This window comes from Panthera pardus, unplaced genomic scaffold, assembly GCF_024362965.1.
Source record: "Panthera pardus isolate Hobbes unplaced genomic scaffold, ASM2436296v1 HiC_scaffold_24, whole genome shotgun sequence".
Taxonomy (NCBI): Eukaryota; Metazoa; Chordata; class Mammalia; order Carnivora; family Felidae; genus Panthera; species Panthera pardus.
Genome location: NW_026526810.1, coordinates 30,839,609 through 30,856,292, shown reverse-complemented (window position 1 = coordinate 30,856,292; position 16,684 = coordinate 30,839,609). Strand labels below are relative to the sequence as shown.

The 16,684-nt window shown below is 48.9% G+C and overlaps 1 protein-coding gene across 4 annotated transcripts in view; it reads left to right on the top strand.

The window, feature by feature from the left end:
• SMAD3 (SMAD family member 3) overlaps nt 1–16,684 on the top strand; it is a 119,728-nt gene that overhangs the window by 71,346 nt on the left and 31,698 nt on the right. Inside the window, exon 1 of one of the 4 annotated variants that reach the window (XM_053888928.1) lies at nt 14,581–14,600. The exons of the other annotated variants lie outside the window; for them this stretch is intronic. The gene's annotated coding sequence lies outside the window, so the exon portion shown is untranslated. Of the gene's footprint in view, nt 1–14,580; nt 14,601–16,684 lie in introns of those variants that run through there. 4 annotated transcript variants of the gene reach the window in all.

Below are 16,684 nucleotides of genomic sequence, written 5' to 3'. Positions count from 1 at the left end.
TTGTGATTCCGTGCCCCTCCTCTGAGATTCTGACCAGGATGAATGCAAGCTTAACACAGCAGAAGTCCCCAGGAGAGGATCCTCATCTAAAGAAAAACCTGGGGATGTAGAAGCTGGAGCAGAGAAATCCCAGCCAGGGACACTTGTTCTGCGTAGTCTTTGAAGGTCCTACGAGGACCAGGAGGAAGAAGTCACTGAGGAGCAGACTGCGTTCAGCTTTGTATATAGCCGAACTTTGCATTCTGTGCTTAGGGGGTTAGATGACCTCTCAGCTGGTCTTTCATTACCAGAAAGTCTTGAGGCTATCTACTGTATACCTACTAGACTCCGCGGCCTCATACCCTTTCTAGTCTGTGGCTCTTATGTCTGATGGACCCCTAGCAGGTCCTCACTTACTTGTATCTTCTGGCAGCTGAATTTGTAGCCAGAAGGCCCCCAGGAAAGCCGATTGAGCTCTGACTAAAGACTCTGTTCCCTGGGGGGGGGGGGGTGGGGTGGGGTGGGGGTGGGTGGCAGCTCTTGGAGAGACTGCCCTTGATGCTGTGAAATGTCACTCACATTTCCCGGTCTCCTGCACCATGAATTTCAAATTGGGGATAACATCTACTCCTAGGATAATTTGAGGGCAACCAAGACGCAGAGAGCTTAAGTAATCTGCACCAGGCCACACAGCTGGGCAATGAGAGGTCAGGTCCTAGTTGGCTTTGACTGCTCTCTTGCCCACTATGCTAACCTGTTTGGTTTTCATGTCCTTTTGTGTGTTCATTCTTCCATGTGTCTTTTTTCCCCGTTTCGGGACTATCGGTGTTCAAATGTTTAATAGCTAGGGTTTGTTTGTTTGTTTGTTTGTTTGTTTGTTTGTTTGTTTTTTGTCCTGTGTACTTGGCCAGAAGTAGGAATTCATCACCATCTGTGAACGTTTACTGAGCCTCCATGGTTTGTGTGGAATTGCACTAGAAACACTCGACCCCGGGGCTGGGTTGGCAATAAACTAGGTCTTTCTGCAGAACTTTTGAGGACAAATCACCAACGGGTTGGAAAGAATTTCCTTCAGGAATGGTGACACTCTATTTTTCACCTTGTTAATGCTGCCCCCCACCTTTGCTTCTCTCCCCCCCCCCCCCCCAGTGTCAGTCTTAACTGTGTTAAGTGCTTTTTCTGCTCAGTGTCCTAGATAAGAGGTTTCTAAGTGATGTTCCTGATATGCACCCCACCTACCCCCAAATCTCGGGCTTCTTGACGGATAGAGAATTAGACATCTGGTTTGTTTTGGAATAGGAGGCTGGGATAGGGGAGTCCAGAGGCCTGAGTTAATGTAGAGGCTGCTGGCCTCTGAAGACCTTTTGAAAACCACTGTGCTAAATGACAGCAAAGCTGTAGTGACCTCAAATTGTCAAGGAGATTTTGCAAAAGCCCACAAAATAGCCTTGTGATGCTCTTGAAAGGGCCCATGTGGTTCATCAGGTGGGCCCACCATGTTGCTCTGGAACACGGGGACATGTACACATGTGCAGGAAAGAGCTCAGCGTCCAGCAAACCCAGAAGTTTCCTCCTGAGTTTGAACAACCTACTCATTTTCCCTGGCACGTCCTTTACTCAATGGATCATTCCCAGTCAGACCGAAACTCCAGGCAGAACAGCCAGATGTCTGTGCTCCAGTCCTCGCTCCCCTGCAGGAAGGGTCGGGGGGTTGGGGGGGTGGGGGGGAGGTCTCTGCATACGATCTCTTCTCTACTGCCAACTTGAAGTTTATTGACCCACTTTGGGTTGCCTTGCCCTCCAGGGCTTTTCCCTGGTGAACTGTTGTTAGGATCAGTGTCAGCCCAGAGTAGTACTTCCCTTCCCCTTCCACCTCCCCCCCCCCCCCCCATCAAGTAATGGGATCTGCATATGTTTTCACGTGAATTACTAAGTAGGTAAGGCATTAAGGTAGCAGACCGGCCATAACTACTTTTTCAGGGAGATCTTTAGCGTGTATGCCTGTCACCCTCTTTTGAACATAACACGGCCCATTCATGTTTCAATATTGGCTCCTTGCAGAGTTTGTCATGCGCCTAGCAGAGCAAGACATTTTTGACAGTCTGTTGGAACGATGTATGTCTGGGCGCCCTGCTTCTTTGCTGCATTTTAAAATCAGGTTTTCTGATAACTTTCCCATCAGGGTTTCGGGAATTTTTTTTTAGACATTTGTATTGAGGTATAAGGGACCTAAATCCATACTGAAAGTGTACAATTTGATGTGTTTGACATGTGTGCACCCATGGAACTATCACCACAATCAAGATAATGAACATGTCTGTCACCCCCAAAGTCTCCTCCTGCCCCTTTGTAATTTCACCAGGCCCCAGGCAATCACTGATCTGCTTTCTGTCACTGTACATTAGTTTTAATTTTCTAAAATCTTACACTAATGGAATCATAGAGGATGTAATCTTTTCTTGGGGGAGGGGTCAGCTTTCTTTCCCATAGCATAATTATTTTCAGATTCTTCTGTGTTCTTGCCTGTTGCAATCATGAATTCCTTTTCACGGCTGGGTGATCCTTCATTGTACAGATGTAAACAGGAGTTTTGATCTTAATGGTTAAATAAGCAAAGAATTTCAGCTAAGGACATCAGAAGTAAGCCATCTACATAAAATGCGTCAAGAGGGAACTTGTATGTTGGGGTTTTGTTTTATTTTTGTTTTTAAAGTTTCGTATGGAGGAGTATCTTATTAAGTATGCTTTGGAAGAGCAAATATTTGTATAGAACTCCTTTGGCCCTGAATTTTCACTTCATTAAATCGGTAAGTATTTGCAAGTAGTCCTTGCCGAGCACCAAGGACTTCAGGTCACAGCCAGGAGCTGATTTGCTCACGAGGTTCGATCAGCGGTTAGTGGCACCACGTCCCACATGTGGTAGGGCTGTCGTGTGCGTCGAGACAAAAAACTGGGCCATCCTTGCAACATTGTTGAAGCCTTGCCTCCCACAGTCTTCTCGGGGCCTGACCTCGTTTTCCAGCTCTTTAGAACTGGATGAGTTCCCTGCCTTCCCTGCTCTTGGTTCTTCTGTGGTCTGGCATTTGTAGTTTCTGCCGTCCTGTGATTCCTGCCCAGAGCACTGTGTGATGGGGGTGGTGTGCAGGCAGGAGGTTAGCCTCACGGATTCCCTCAGCCTCACAAAGCCACGCACACGAGGTAGGGGCGGGAGTTCACCATGGCGGTTTTGTTTCCAGCATTTGGGCAGCCCCTAACAGGTGCCCAACACCGTGCTTCTGGGGAATTTGAAGTATGCTTTCTTTTTCATTTCTCTCAGGAGAGGGTCACTAAACAGTCTCTTATTTGTGCAAAAAGCCAGTGAGCCTCTAGCAGTCACAGATTGTCAGAGAAGGGACCTCAGACATCCCTCATCCGACCTGTCCATTTTACAGATGAGTGCTGAGGCTCAGAGAGTGGGAATAACTGACACAGAGTCACTAATAGCAGACCTGGGACTTGGGGGACCCAGGCAACTGCCTAAGACCTTAATCTACGAGGGTAGGAACTTCAGGAGCACCTGGAAAAATTTTGGAGGCTTGGGAAAGAAGTTGTTCATCTTTCAGCCTTGGCTGAAAGCTGCTTGTACTATTAAAAAGAAAAACAAACAAAAAACATAAATTGTCCCCAGATGTTTCTAGAGTATTCTCATGGCTCATAGTCTCCTGAGCTTGTCACCAACTTATCCCAGGAGTAAGTTGAAAATTCAGGGGTGAATGATCTATCTTGTTGGGCAGTATTTTTGGGCACATGAATGAAAGGTGATAGCATTTAGTGTATGAAAGATTGGCGTTTGTAGCCTCTCGTGTGAGCCCCTTGACAGCCTTCCTAGATAGCACTATTGTCCCAGTGAGGGAATCAGCCCTGGAAGACAGGGCGTCTTACCTGAGGTCACCCAGGTGGCAGAGAGGAGCCAGAGTTGGGATCCATGTCCTGGTGCCCAGCCTCTTGTTTCTACTTGACCCCCTTCAAGGCAAGTGGCTGTTCAGGGCAATAGCATGACACAGTGGGAAGACCTGGGCTTTCATGTTTGGAGTTGAAGGTTGATTGTGTTCTCTTGCTTGCTGTGTGACCTCGTGGTAGAATCTTAACCTCTCTGAACTTCATTGTCTTTTGGGAAGTAGGATTAGAGGCTCTTCATATAAAGTACTTAGCAAAGAACTTGCTTATAGAAGATGACTGGTCAGTGTTGTTTTAATGAAGGTGAGGCAGGTGTGGGGAAAAGCAAGATGAAGTGAAGAAAACATGCCTATCAGGCAACAATGAGAGCAGATTTGCACAAACCATGGGGTGCCCTTGCCCCTGCTCTTGCACCCAGATGCTTAAATGTGTTCTAGTTTGGTCCATGAGTCCTTGATCCTTTTCACAGTTAAGAAAGCTTTCTTGCACATACTAGGGCCTTGCCCATACTAGGCCCTCCGTTAACATAGACCTGCTGATCAAGCCCTCTCCCTGTGGCTGCTCAGAGCAGCCGTGTGTACGTCTACACTCTGTGCAGATGCTATTAGGACAGAATCCTGGCATAGGTAGACTTGCAAGGTGCTGTTCGGGCCCGGGGCAGGTGGTCCGTCTGTGGAGGTGGGACCTGGACGTGAGAGATGGTGCTGGGGCTGGTTGTGCCATGGCACCAGGGCTGAGTGGGAGTTAGTGCCGACATGGGGGTGGGAGGCAGGAGAAGACATTTCTCTCGGTCAGTTAGATGCAGTCTGAAGTCCTGCTCAGCTCTTTGCGTGCACGTGCATGTGCGTGTGTGTGTGTGTGTGTGTGTGTGTGTGTGTGTGTAGAACATCCCTATTTAACTAATGGATGCTCTGAGCCCAGCCCATTCCCCCTGCTGGGAGAGCCTGCAGCCACCCAGTCTCAGGTTTGGACTTTTTTAAAGGGTGTGGGGATAAAGTTGAAAGTTGGGTCAGCATTATTTGGACGACCAGCTTAACCCCCTCTTCCTGCCTGATGGAGGGGACAGAGAACCTCGGATACCTCAAGAGGTGGCAGGGGTGATTCAGGACTTTGATCTTGCCTGACGCATGAAGCAGCTCCCTGGTGACAGGCCGAGGTTTGAGGCACCCTATTGTGGGGCAAGAGAACTCCCGGGAACCTTCCCTCTCGCTCCACTCGGCCCTGTGAGTGGCCCAGGCTCCTGCAGCCCTTCCTGCTGCCCTGTTCCTTCCAAGGAGCCTGTTTGAGAAGTCTGTGATTCACTTCCCGTCTTCAGCCCTTGTTTAATATTCCCTCCATTGTTACCAAACAATCCAGGCCCCGTGGCGTGGTGTTCTGCTGCTCTGGCCAAGGAAGGAGGAGAAAGAGCTGTTTAAATGCTCTGGCCAAGGAAGGAAGAGAAAGAGCTGTTTAAATGGCCCAGGGAGATGGGCCCCTGGCTTACTTGAAATACAGGCCTTGATAGCACTGGGGCCCCAACAGCTGGAGGAGTACTGGGTGCAAGAATGCAGTCCTGCACAGCAACGGCTGGCTCTGGCCTTCCTTCTCTTGCTGGGCGCCCCTGCCCTTTGTTGTGGTATTTGCTGCTTTGCTAGCCGACAGCTGTGATTTCCATTTTGGGTCCCAGATAGTTTGGGATCATGGATTCACACCAGCGTCGGCTCAGAAGGACGCCTTGGGTAGATACTGTGCCCTCCTGAGCCCCAGTGTCTTCATGTGTAGGGAAAAGCCGGGGGGGGTGGCTATGAAATGGCTGCCCTTTAGAGCCCTCCCACCTCCTACCCCTCCACGCCGCAGTCGTGTGGTTCCTGAGCCTGGATGATTAGTACGAGAGGTCATCTGTGTGCCCTCCGGTGTCCGGACGGATTTCCGCCAAAGCCGCCCCAGGTGTGAGCACGTCTGTGGGCCATCACACTCCCTGTGCGACCTCTGACTTCGGAGGTCAGCGGTTCCACAGCCTCCCCCACCGTTCTCATTTGAAGCCACCTTCTCTGTCAGCAAGTTGTTTGATATCCACATAATTCCTTCAGATCACGTCCTAGCCGTGACTGCCGCAGGTTTGCTGGCATTCGGGGGGGGGGGGGGGGGGGGTTGTTTGTTTCCCTTCTCACTCACAGAAAGTCAAATCCTGATGTTTTCTCTCACCCTCTCCACTGTTGTCCCATTTCTGGTAGAGAAGAAGGGAATGTTGGTGGCAGTCCTCCATCTTGATCACGTATTTGCTCTGCTTCCATCGATGATTCAGCTTTGGTCCATCCGAGGCTTGCGTGCCTAGTGGCAGTAAAGGAACGTGGCCCTACTTTCGGCTGCGAGCGTGCCCCCGTAGGTATGTGGGATGTCAGCGCTTAGAAGGCAGCGAGCCACTGCAGGTGGATTGACCCCATCGTTTTATAGCAGCATACTACACTCGGCCCGGGGGTCTGTGTGCCTTCAACTCTGCTGACTCGAAGGCTGATACAATTTACATTCAACAGACATTTGTTTAGCAGATTTATTGCAAGGCCTCCTAACTAATGACTGCCTATAGTCTTAGCCACCGATGACTTCGTGTGCCTGTCTGTCTGTCTCTGGTGTGGCAGGGGAAGTGGGAGGAACTTCCTTTCTCCAAAGCATTTTAACTCCCGCACTTCCCCACTGGCGGCTTCAGCGCCGCAGGTGGGCTGTTTTGACCCGCATCTCTCAAGGCCAGCTGTTGGCAGGGGGCTGCCTGTGTGGCTCAGTCGGTTCTGCTCAGGCCACGATCTCATGGTTTGCGAGTTCGAGCCCTGCCTCGGGCTCTGTGCTGACCATGGGGAGCCTGCCTAGGATTCTCTCTCTCTCTTCCATTCTCTCTGCCCCTCCCCCGACCCTTGTGTGCACATTCTCTCAAAATAACCTTGAAAAAAAAAAAAAAAACAGCTGCTGGTTTACAGAATGTTTCTGATACTAGGTCTCTGGCAGGAATGTGAGGCTGTGGATCCCTCTGCTACGGGGCTTGATGTCTTGATTGGGTTCATAAGGCTGGGGTGCAGCCGAGGTTTTTGTTTCCTACATCTTCTGATGGTTGATGCCCAGAGGAATAATTCCATTATCATGACCTGCTTGTGAGCAAATGTAACATGTAAGCCAGTGCTCCATCCGGGGTACCGGGAAAGCTAAGTTGGGTCTCCTTGCCCTCGAGGGGCTCCTGTCTTCATTGGGAAGAGAAGCCAGAAACGCATGGAAGTTACTTAACCGCACCAGGCCCTGGGTGCTAAGTGCTGAGGTAGGTGAGTATGGGACGGTAGAGATTGAGACTTTGAGGAAGGAGGACCCATAGAGGGCATTCTGCAGAAGGAGCCACAGAATGGGATAAGTTTTGATCTAGAGGCATAGTGAGGCCTGTCAGAGGGCTGAAGAGAGTCTCTGGACCCACGTGTCTTATTGGCATGCTGCCACGGGCTGCAGCTCTCTGGCTCCGGGACACAGAAGCCCCGTGTTCAGATGCTGTGGCTGCAGCATGTTACCTCTGCTGCTTGGGCGGGTTAAGCACTGAATTTCTGGGCCTATAGATCAGGCCTTGACACATCTGTCTGCTGTCTGCGAACTGGGGGTCTGACGAGGGGGTGAGTGGGTGGGTCCCAGTGTGAATCTTGGCTGGGACTGGGTGGGCTGATCATGGAGAGAGTGGTAAATGCCCAGGACTTCGTCACCTGGAAGTCTTTCTGTGCTCCTGCCTTGAGAGGCAACTTTCAGCCAAGAGCCATTCAGTGGCAGGCTTTTGCCACTCTGGCATTTTAAGTGCTTGCCTGGCTCTCTAAAGTCCTTCCTTGTTGGCTTGGAATTCTTATCTTCCTGCCCATAGGGGTTCTTTGCTGCCTTAGGTGAAATTGCCCCCAATGAACCCGAACCTTTTGTTAAGGTACAATAGGAAGTCTGTCCCCTTAGACAGAAAGGAATGCTAATTGGTTGATTATCTGTCCTCAAGATCGGGATGCCCAGAATATACAGACACCCATTCTTTGTTACAGGTTAGATGCAAAGTGCTTCTGTGAGCTGGTAAAGCTTTCGTCCAGATAGGAGGAGAGAGTTTGTGGAAGGTCAGAGATTGGTGGCCTGCAAATGCTGTATTTTCTATGTACAGAGGTAGCCATTTAACTTCATGGTCCTTAAACTGACTTTTTCTAGACCTGTGATCATTTTCCACCCCTCCCTCGCTTCCAGCTCCCCCACAGTGGCTGGCCTGAAAGGTTGGAGGATTCTAAAGGCTTTGGGGCCTTTCTTAAAAACAGGGCAAGAGTTATAAATGTGGTTAAGACTGAAACACGGGGAAGTTCCTTTTCGAGCCCTTATTGTATGGTATCTTGCTAGGAATTGTAACATTGGAGTTGGAGCCAGCACTGCCTCTCCCATGGAATGTCCCCCCGCATTGCCCTGTTTACCCTTCACATGTTCTCCAACATTAGTGACATTGTTTTATCTCCCTGGCCAGTGACTCATAATTAAGGAAGTCAAAACCGTGCAATTAACACAAAACCTCCTTACTTGCCCTCTTCACCCCTGCCCACCCCCCGCCCCCCCCCCCCCCCCACACACACAAATGCCTTAGACACGAACACCAGCCCGATGTTTTCTAGAAGTCTTTGGAAACTTTGATGTGTTTTGATAGAATGAGGCAGCCGGTTATTATCACCATCACCTGGTTCCACTTGTTTAACCCCAAATGTCTGTGAGAATCTTCTCAAAAAAAAGAAAAATGAAAGAAGAAAGACAATCCCACCCCTAAACGTGCAGTCTGCCCACAGGAAGTGATTCACGGGGCTCTATTCATGCAAACCTGATGGGGCAGGAGGTGGGAGGCTGGGAACTGGGTCTGGGAAAAGACTGCCCGGAGAGGATACTCAGACCTTAATGGTTTCTGCTTTGTGGAAGAAAGTGAAAAACAGAATGACTAAGAGTCCTGTAATACGAATTGTTTGTTTAGTGAAGTGAGCTAATATTGAAGTTCACTGGCAGATAAGACAGGGGAAATAGCAGTTGTCAGGGGAGGTGACTTTCTGGTGCCCTGCCCTTTTTATTTTTTAAGGAGCAAAGATCTTTCTCAGTCTTAAGGCATTTATTAGTGGAAGGTCAAGATCTGTACTTGAGCACCCCCCCCTCCTGCCCCCATCCTGCTCCTTCTTACCCACCTCCCCCACATCGTACCCTTTGCAGAGACAAGGGTCTAAGCCAAGGTAATTATCTAATAGTCTTTTTCTTTTCTTTTTGCCTTTTCCCCCAAAGTTAGATTTTGGAGGCTAGTAAAGATCTTTCTTTCCCTAACTGGCCATTTTTGTTTCCCCACCTGGAACATCACATTGTCCTAGAGACCAGGAATCCTTTCTGTTCTGGTTGTTTCTGTCCTGTAGATAGAGCTTGGCATTTTATTTTTATTTTGTCTTTTCCTGAATTGAAATACAAATCCATCCATTTCCCAAAAGCAATTTGGGAACAGAGCCTACAAGTGTTGGTCATGTGAACAGCCCTGCTGTAGGACAGGGCTGTAGGAGGGCCCAAGGCCCGAAGCACCCAAGAGAGTAGGAAGAGGTTTCTAAACACACCTGGATTTATGATTCTGTTTCAAGCTCCCTGTATTTTATGAGGTGAGTTTTGGGGGTGGGGGTTGTAACAAAAGTTGGGCTGAAATGGGCTTTTTGTCTTAAGCCCATCAGAACATTTCCAAGGGCTGTGAGTGTCCGGAAAGGTCTGTGAGTGATCTCTTTAAAAACAAACAAATGATCTTTAGGCTTAATTCCACTCTGAGTGAATGTTAACTGGCAGGGTGAAATGGTGATCCAGAAAGTTCTGTGAATCCTGGGAACTACTCTTTTCCCTTCTTCCAGTAACCAGAGACCAACCCAGATCTCTAGCCTCTTCCAATTGTGACCTAAAGTCTCTGGGATCCTGCTGATCCCCAAGAAAAAGCACCCCTACCCCATCAAGCTGGTGCTTGGAGAAAAAAAAAAAAGCTTTCGAAAACCAAGGGTGTTAAATAGATTTCCAAAGAAACCTCCTCCTCCCCTAAGACTTAACTACTTTCTTTGTGTGGAGGAAGAGAGGGAACAAGGACAGCTGTCTCATCAGAGCCCATGGAGAATCTGATCATTCTAACAGGGTGCACATTGTGTTTTGAGATCATAGGAAGCTGGGTTTGGGGTGTAACACCCAGATTCAATGCCAGGCACTGCTGCTTGCCTCTCTAGGTAACTTTAGGCACATCCCCCAACATCACAAGAACCTTTTACCTGTAAAGTGAGAGGATACCCACCACACAGGAGGGAGAAGTGCCAGGTAGACACCTGCCACCTGCTCTGAGCTGTGAATTGTTTCTGTCCCCCACCCCAACCAATGCCAGAGCATTTCTGTAACCCACAAGTTCTCAAGGGACCCAGAAGAGTGAATTTGCCCCCAGGGGGGACATCGGGCAATATGTGGGGACACTTTTGGTTATCACAGCTGGGGCTGGGAGCGGCATCTAGTGGGTAGAGACCAGGAATGCTGCTAAACATGCTACAGTACACATAATAGTCCCCACCCCACCCCCCCACCCCCAAAGAATCATCTGGCCCCAAACGTCGGCAGAGCTGAGGTTGATAAACAGTAGGGCTCGCCTTCCAGCCGCATGTTGCAAAGGTCTTGGTGTACGTGTGCTTTACAGATGATCATAATTAAGCTGAGCTCTTTCCATAAATCAGCCTTTCTGTTTTCCCCAGGAAGTGCACATTCTGTGCCCACCCTTGGCCCCTGGGGAGGAAGGAAGCCCTGAGGTCCTGATGATCTCCATGTGTTTCCCATAGGGTCTGGCCCCTCACAGAGGGCAGGCGAGGTGTTCCTCCTTTGAGAGTCTGCCCAGGGTGCTCTTTGAACCTCTGGGGCCCACATGGAGGGCTCCTCTGCAAGGGGTACTCATCACAGACCTGAGCAGACTGCCTTGGAAGACTGGCAGGGAGAGGGGTGCCCTAGATACAGTGCAGAGAAGTGGAGAAAAGGGTGGCTTCTGCTCTGGGGCAAAGCACTGGGGGGCTTCAGCCTGGCGTTTTATTGGGTGTTCACTGAATTTGGCAGCCCGAGGCATCGGATATTATCCATTTGCAAGTTCAGATGGAAATTGAGTTGTTCTTGGTGGAAGTGGTTCAGTGACTGGTGTCAAGGGTTGTGAAATCCTGGTTGGAACTCCTCGTACGCCACTCTAACCTGGAACATTAAAAAACATGCTTCTACTTTCAGAACCTACCGAGAACGCTTCCGAAACTGGGCGAGAGCGTGTGGTCCCTGTGGCAGAGCTCATAACGAAACCTCAGTTATCCAGAACCTACCCTACCACAGCCTTCGTCTAGCCGGGGTCCTTCTTTACGGCACCGAGTGACGACGACAGGCTGGTGTTGGGAATGTTTTTTATTTAAACTCCAACCACCAAAGAAAACTCTGCAAGTGTCTGGGAATAGTATATTCCATGTATGGCTCAATTTTTGGTTTGTTTGTCACTTTTTGTGTTAATATAATTTCAAGCCTCAGAAAGTTGTCGTGGTAGGACAGGAAGTACGGTATTCTCCCTTCACCAGAGTCGTCAATTGTGCTGTCCTGCTTTTGGACATTAGTCCTGACGAGTGAGACCTTCAGGCCGCTTAAGATGCAGTTGCAACAAGGAAAGAGTGACGTTTGATTGTACTCGACTTCCCGGGGTGGGAAAGTGGACTCATACACATTACAGACTTCATCAGTGGGGAGGCTGGCTCCGGTGAAATGAAGGTTGGGAAGCCATCTTCTCACTCTGTGTTCATTTGCTGGGTGACCTGGAGGTGCTTGCTCCATCATTCTGTTTCCTCAGCCATGAGATGAAGGGAATAGACAAGACCCTCTCAAGGCTCCTCAGGTCCCAGCTATGTGTAGTTCTCCACGGTGGGTTTTCAGGCAGACATCGACTTAGCCAGAACTTCAGCTGACCAGGACGCTTTGTTCCCTGAGTGTTGGGACTCTGTGGTTTGTCACCCGCAGCCAGGAGACTCAGCACAAAACCCCCGGCAGAAGTTCTGCCCAGAACAAAGGATGCTTTGGTGTTAGCTATGTTTACCAAAGGGAATGGATCCTGGGTGAACCCCCAAATCAGATAACCCTCTCAGCAGGAGTGTTTTCTGGGCTTTCTCACTTACTACTCTGTCAGATCGTTGTCCTGGGTTGTCCATGGCACGGAAGAAGGAAGGGCATGTTCTGATGGTTGCGTGCTAAGAAGCAGCAGAGAGGGAGAGCTCTCAGGCCAAGTGGAACCAATGAAAGGGGACTTTTAAAATCTCCACAGTTTTTTTTTTGCCTTCTGAGGTAGATGGTCTGTTTCTTAGGCAGTCTGCTGAGTGAGCATATAACCCAAACTTGAAGTCACTCAAACCTTGCTTTTATTTCGCACCAGAAAAACAAAACAAAAAAAGAAAACCCACATATAACGCAAAGCTCAAGGAGAGTATAGTATAGGGGCCCCTGGGTGGCTCAGTCACTTGAGCATCTGACTCTTGATTTGGGCTCAGGTCATGATCTCACGGTTGGTGAGATGATACCCCAAGTTGGGATTCTCTCTCTCCCTCTCTCTCTGCCTCTCCCCCTCTTTGTTTCCCTCTCACTCTGTCTCAAAATAAGTAAGTAAACTTTAAAAAAATATATTTTATTGCAAGTGAGTAGACACATGGCTTGATTGTTGTCAGAAGGAGGTAGGAGAGGCCTCATCCCACTGGGGCAGGAGGGGAATGCCTCAAACGTTCAGCTGCAGCACCCATGTTCAGGGGAGTAATGGGCATGTGTGTATGTTTGTGGTATAACTAGCAACCCCAAGATGGGAAATAACCCCTTTTTCTTACACTAAGACATAGCAAATATTAGGGGAACAATGTCAAAGTACAGAATAAATTGAGTTGAAAAGGATACCAAAGGTTTGGTTTTGGGGGTTACTGTGCTAGTTGAGTCACTTCAAAAAGTTAACATTTGGTTTAGTAATTGGGGTAAGTCCACATGTAATGCAAATGGATTCTAAAAGTCTGTAGGTAGGTGGTTCTCCATAAACAAAACCAGTCCTTCTGAAATGGTTACCTCTTCTCTTGGTGTCGTATTCAAGGTCAGGAAATGGTCCTTATGCCCCTTTTAGAGTCAAGAAAAGAAGTGTCACATAGTGTGTCCTCATTTTATATTAACCTTGGGCCTAGGCAAAGTTGGGAAAGCTTGCAAGCACTCTATCTCTCCATCAGGATGTGATGATAATGATACCTACAAGTTTATCTCAGTCAGCTAGCGTTGAGTAACAAATGCTCCAAAAGTTCAGGAGCTTAAACCAACCATTGTTTGTGCTGACTCATGCTTCTGTTCCTCGCATGGGCTTGGTGCCTTGTGCAGGTCTGGTCCTGTCTGTCCCCCCTGTGTTAGATCCTGGGCCCGGGTGGAGGGGGAGCTCTGCTTGAGGTGAGGTGTGAGAAGAGACCAGCAGAATCACATGATGGCTTTGATCTCCTTTGCTCCTGTTCCGTGGGCCAAAGCTGGTCCATAGCCTGGCCCGAGGTCAAGGGCTGAGGAAATACACTACACCCACAGTTAGGAGGAGTGGCAGAGCCATCCAGCAAAGGGCAGGGAGACAGGCAAGGTGACTAGTTCAATCTGCAATGGTCATTGAGGGACAGCACGGTGCCTGGCAAGTAGTAGTAGTAATAACTTCTGTCACTATTGTTGTTATTACTACTTAATGGGCAAGTCCAAAAAGAAAGGTTACCTCTGAAAGAAGCCAGAAAGGTTAGTATTGTGCATGTTAAATAAAATTGGTTTCAACTGGAATAGGATGAGGTCAGTGAATTTGCTTTCCGTTCACTTCTTTGGCTCATGCCTGGAAATGTGACACATGTGGTCGTGTTCAGTCAGTATCTGCTGAGTGGTAAGAGGTTCAGTTTCCCTGATTGGCATGCGGTGTGGGACAGCAGAAAGGCACTGTTTGCCCTCCCTCTCCTCTGGTTCTCAGCACCGGCCTGGGTTTGAAATCTTGGCAGTTTCTATGACTTGAGAGCAAGCCCCGTAGTTCTCTGAGCTTGGTGAAGGCGGGGTATACTGGCGCGTTGCCATTTTTGCATTCTCACGTAATAGCAGTGTGCCTGGCACATGGTTCATGCTGAATAGATCTTGGTGTGCTTCTGGAACCTGTGTGCTCTGTTCCAGTCTTCTCCTGGACCCCCGTGTCCAAATCCTCTGATGTTTCATGCTGTCCCCAGATGGCTATGGGTAGCAGATCACTGGCAACAGGGGATGTGAACGGCATGTGGCAGGAGGTGGCCCGGCCCCACCCTGTCCCCCGGGAATGCTCTGGCCGTCTCTACCTTACCGTTGGCTCTGGGCTCTGGCATGACCACATCCTTGGCTATGCTCCCGCCACCATTTTGGGATATTTCACGGGTCCACTTGGAGCCAATGGGAGGAAACCTAATTTCCTGCCACAGGAAATAGTTCGGCTGGTGAAGAATATATTTAAGGATTAAAACCTCTGTCAGACGAGCTGGAAAGGGTTGCTGGAGAAAGACGTGAGGTCTCTCATCAGGAAGCCACTGGGTGTGGGAAGAGATCTCCATCCTAAACGGGGAGGAGGCCCAAAGGCCAGTTCCTGGGGACTGTGCTCTTAGCCTCAGCAAGTAAGTGGTTTTGGGCTACAAGGAAGGGCTGGGTCAGGAACAGAGCGGGTCATAAATAGAATCTTCTTCTGCAGCGGAGCATGTTCATGGTAACATCAGCTCAGAATTAAGACCTATTTATTGGATTTTACTTAACATGGGCCCGCTGCCCTGTGAGCTTGGGAGGGTGTATACTGGACACATCAGCTAAAATTAGATCCAGCAGCTGAAACTCCCAGTTTGCTATTATGACTCGGGTAAACATTGGTGAGGATTTTGAGTGGGACAGAGGGAGAGAGGCTGCCAGGGCTGGCTCTGGGCGGCCCAGACCCTGAACTAAGAGGAGTAGCTACAGATGCCTAAGGAGAAGTGAACGAGATGCCCTCCCCGTTGTACGTTTGGGAGTCGTATGGCCCAGAAGCAGGGGCATGGGCCAGATGATTTCTGGAAAATACTGCCAAGCCAGACTGGTGGTCACATGCGCGTGAGCTGGAGACAGGGACCGTCTCCTGCCATCAGGGCCCAGCCTGGCAGCCAGAGCTGCTGGTCTTTCACAGAAGCCCGATGGCAGACTGCTGTGTGATCCCAGGAGAGGAACCTTACATCTCAGACACAACCGATACACAGTCACTACGAGCCTTGCCTTATAACCCGCACCGCACTGTGTACGGGCTGTGCTGAGAGTCAAAGAGCACAGAAGCCTTGAGGAAATGAGAAGCACCAGGCCAACTGAAGCCTGTCCGGGGACAGCCTGGCTGTGCACCCACTTGTCAGAGCAGGGGAGGGGGCTGGTGTTTTTGAGTTCCCTACCGGGTACCTTACTTTTGCCTTACTAGAAACAATAATGACCGTAGATGGCTGCTGGTTACCGTGTTCTGACTCCATGCTGAAGGCTTTCTGCACCAAGTAGCACTTAGTCTTTCCAGCAATTGAATGGAGGGGCTTACGTTTCAGATGATAAAAAAAAATTAAGACCAAGACCTTAAGCAGTTTGGTTAAGTTGATACGGTTATCGAGCACGGCCAGTCTTTGAATCCAGGTTTATCCAAGTCCAAAGCCCAAAGCTCTTGCCTTTTATTACTATTTTTTTTAATAATGGGTAACCTACAACAAACTGCACGTATCTTAAAGTGTACAATTTGATAAACGTTGACCATCTGTGTGTACCTGTGAAAACCACTGCTATGGGGATAGTCAACATAGCCTTTACCCCTAATAAGCCCCCACTATCCCATCCCTTCACCCCAACCCCAGGCAACCACTGGTCTGCTTTCTGTCACCCTGGAGAAGTTTGCATTTTTCCTTTAAGTTACTCTGTAATTTGACATAAACAGAATCACGTCTGGCTTCTTTCACTGGGCATGAGCGTTTTTAAATTCATCCGCGTTGTCGCGTGTATCAACAGTCCGTTCGTTTTCATGAAGCGGTGGGTGGTGTTGCTTTGTGTGGATACGTCCCAGTTTATCCATTCACCTGCTGATGATAAAGGTTGGGTAGTTTTCAGTTTGGGGCTATTGCTGGCGAAGCTGCTGTGGACATTTGTACACAGGTCGTCCAATGGACAGATGTTTTCACTTCTTTTGGGGAAGCACTTAGTGGAATGGGTGGGTCATATGATAGGCTTATGTTTTGGACTTTTTAAGACACTTGCAAACTGTTTTCCAAAGTAGTTACACCATTTTACATGCCCACCCAACAACATCTGAAGTTTCAGTCTCTCCGTGCTTTCACCAGCACGTGGCATGGCCTTTAATTGTAGCCATTCATTCGAACAATTACGAAGTGGTGTCTCGCCATGGTTTAAATTTGCCCTTCTCTAATGACGGGTGATGTCGGGTATCATTTCATGTGCTCACTGACCATCTTTATACCTTTTTGTGGAGTGTCTGTTCAAATCATTTACCTGTTGTTGTTGTTGTTTGTTTTTTTTGTTTTTTACAGTTGGGTTGTTTGTTTTTCTTTTTCTTAATTTTTTTTTTTTAACATTTATTCATTTTTGAGAGAGAGAGACAGCATGAGCAGGAGAGGGGTAGAGAGAGAGGGAGACACAGAATCCGAAGCAGGGTCCAGGCTCTGAGCTGTCAGCACAGAGCCCGACGTGGGAC